This window comes from Urocitellus parryii, chromosome 8 (assembly GCF_045843805.1).
Source record: "Urocitellus parryii isolate mUroPar1 chromosome 8, mUroPar1.hap1, whole genome shotgun sequence".
Taxonomy (NCBI): domain Eukaryota; kingdom Metazoa; phylum Chordata; class Mammalia; order Rodentia; family Sciuridae; genus Urocitellus; species Urocitellus parryii.
Window position 1 is genome coordinate 123,477,646 of NC_135538.1, and position 3,571 is coordinate 123,481,216.

Genomic DNA, 3,571 nt, shown 5'->3' on the forward strand with positions numbered 1-3,571 from the left:
TTCTACTGTTATCCCTGCCATGTACTTTGTCCATCTTTTTATTGAGTTTTTATTCTTGTTTCTCATAGGAGTTTATTACATATTCATCACATTAACCATTCATTATTTTATAAATTACAAGTGTAATGCAGATAAATAACATGTATTTTGTGCTCAATAAAGTTATTGTTCTGAGTTCTTTAGATGCATTTGCTTCTTAAATTCTCAAAAAATCCTGTGGAAGAAGTATTCAAATAATTTCTATTTTACCATAAGAAAACAAAGGTTCAAAAGACATAGGTTAATAGCCTCATTTATTGCAATAATTATGAAGCTAGTATTTCAACTGAAGCTCTTTAGTTCTAGAGACTGCAGCTATGTCATCTCCATCTTTTCAAGTTGTGACAAGCTTAGTTTTACCTATGAATTGACTAGAAATCCACAATTTTAATGAAGTTCTTGACAAGCAATTTTTCTTTAAGTTTTATCTTTTGGAAGTCTTGTTTACATACTCTTTCTCAAGTCAAACTGAATTTTTTTAACATTTCTTTTATTACACAGCAAGCTTTGGGGGCTTATGTGCTGTGCAGTCCCACAGGACACTGCTCTCAGAAGGGTCCTATGCTTGGTTTAGTGCTTTGTGGTCACTATCTTGAAATTCTTAACATTTTTTTTTAGAAAATAAGGGAACCCACATTTTTATTTAGCAGTGAGTCCCATTCATAAGTAACTCGTCTCATTTACTAGATATATAGTTCTATACTTGCTACTTTGGATCACAGTATTTTAGAAGTTACATTTGCATGTGCTGTGAGTTGATCAGACAGAATTGGCTCTATATTTTGTGGCTATTTTTGCCACAGATTTTTGAGATATCTATCTATCTATCTATCTATCTATCTATCTATCTATCTATCTATCTATCTATCTTGCCCAATAAGTTTATTGTCTTTATCTGAAAAAATCTTCATAGAAAAGCTATTGTTTCGTTTAGCTCTCAGCAGCCTGTTCTTGAGCTCTGGGGAAGCTTGCCTTCTTTTGAGCTACATAATCTTTCTTCTGGGAAAGGGACATTTTAGAATGGTTCCACCTTTTCTTTTTAACTTCTCTTTTGGGATTCTCTTTATAGACTGGATTCTCTCCTATAGCAGAATGGGCTTTTTTATACGTATCTTTTATCATGTCAGGGGTAATATTGTTCTTTATATACTTAGAGAATTGTTTCTTGTAAGCACCTTTATCTTCTTTAGATAATGCAACATTCTGACCCATGATGTGCTTCCAATATACTTCTGCATTGAATTTCTTGCTTTCAGAATCATAAACAAGGAATTGTTTGGAATAGACAAGCCCTTCAGGGCCCCACAAATTTTATTGCCAGTTGTAGTTCTGGCAAAGCCTGAATCCAAATAGCATGGGAAGGCACCAGGTTGACCATCAGTGCTTTTCACATTGTATGCATCTCCAGTCACCTACACTTGGCCTTCATAGATCTTGTCCATGCAAACCTATTGAGAAGCCTGTGGGCCAGCGGCAAGCCAGTATAATATGATACAGCATAATTTGTTGGACCTATTTTTCACACCATATTTTGGGAGTTCATAGGCATATGCTGCACAGGCTATCATATCCCCTTCTATATGGGCATTAGAAAAATGTGGCAAATGATATCTCTGTTAGTTACATGAACTATCATTCTGTGTTTGGGTGTGTTGTACTGATTTTTGTCCTGCATCACCAAGTGTTTACGAGCATAGGAGTCAGTTTTTCCCTCTCATCTTCTAAATTTCACTTGTTATCTCTTTAAGTAGGCCTTATTCTTCTTTAAGATTTTTCAATTTGTTCTTTTTAGTTACATATGACAGTAGAATGTATTTTGACATATTATACATACATGGAGTATAACTTCCCATTCTCTCAGTTGTACACGATGTGGAGTTACACTGTGTGTTCATATATGAACACAGGAAAGTTATGCCTGATTCATTCTACTGTCTTTCCCATTCCCATCTGCCTTCTATTTTCCTCACACACCCTTCCCCATCCAATCTGGTGACTGCCCCTCCCCCTATCTATTGTGAGTTAGCATCTTTATATCAGAGAGAACATTCAGCCTTTGGTTTTGGGGGATTGGTCTATTTCACTTAGGATGTCGATCTTCAGTTCCATTGGTTTACCAGCAAATGCCATAATTTCATTCTTATTTATGGCAGAATAATGTTCCATTATGCATATGTACCACATTTTTATCCATTCATCTGTTGATCGGCAATTGGGTTGGTTCCATAGCTTAGCTATTATGAATTGAGCTACTATAAGCATTGACATAGCCGCATCAGTATAGTATGCTGATTTTAAGTCCTTTGAGTGTGGAATGAGGAGTGGGATAGCTGGGTGAAATAGTGGTACTATTCAAAGTTTTCTGAGTTATCTCCATAATGCTTTCCATAGTGGTTGCATCAACTTGCAGTCCTACCAGCAATGTGTAAGTGTACCTTTCCCCCTCATCCTCCCCAACACTTATTGTTTTTTGTGTTCTTGATAACTGCCATTCTGACTGGAGTGAGATGAAATCTCAGTGTAATTTCTCCAATTGCTAGAGAAGTTGAACATTTTTTCATATATTTGTTTGCCAATTGTATTTCTTCATTTCACTTTTGTGAAGTGTCTATCCAGTTCCTTTGTTCATTTATTGATTGGGTTATTTGTGGGTTTTTTTGGTACTGTTTGAGTTCTTTTTATATCATGGAGATTAATGTTCTACCTGAGGTGTGTGTGGCAGTTTTTCTACCATCCTGTAGGCTCTCTCTTCACATTCTTTATTGTTTCCTTTTCTGTGAAGACGTTTTTTGTTTGATTCCATCCCATTTGTTGATACTTGATTTTACTTCTTATGCTTTAGTACTCTTGTTGAGGAATTTAGTTCCTAAGCCAACATGATAGTGATTTGGGCCTTTAATGTAGGCCTTATTCTTGACAACTTTAACAACCTCCATCCTGTGGAACAGAGACCCACATCTGTGGCTTGATACAGTTATCTCACTATACAATATTCTGAGACATTCTAAAAATACATGGTCTGTTCCTAAGCTTTTAAATTATTTCCACTGACCAAGCTGTATCTTAGTTACTAGAACTTTATTATGTTCTGGTAGAACAGATATTAGAACATGTTGTAGTTTAGGTCTGATCTTTTCTTTCGTAAATGCATTGAGGAATTTTTATAGCTCATTTCCAAAACAATTTCAATGTTACAAATAATTTTCTTTATAGTAGATAAATCTGAGGCCTGGGTAGAATATTCTGCATATGTCTGATCCTTATTCATTTTGAAATATTAACAGATTAGCAGACATATGATTTGTAAACATTGTTTCTAAATTTATAAGTTACCTTTTTACTTTATTTCATTTTTGATATGTTTTTTAGTTTGATGTTTTCCTGGTTTTTGGGGGGTGGGAACTGGGGATTGAACTTAGGGCCACTCAACCACTGAGTTACATTCCCAGCCCTATTATGTATTTTATTTAGAGACAGGGTCTTACTGAGTTGCTTAGCCTATAGCTGAGGCTGCCTTTACATTTGGGAACCT

General features: G+C 35.3%; 1 pseudogene; it reads right to left on the reverse strand.

Annotated features, from left to right (window-relative positions):
* Window positions 1-969: 969 nt before the first annotated feature.
* Window positions 970-2,984, reverse strand: LOC144256699 (large ribosomal subunit protein uL18-like; annotated as a pseudogene).
* Between the last annotated feature and the right edge of the window lie 587 nt (window positions 2,985-3,571).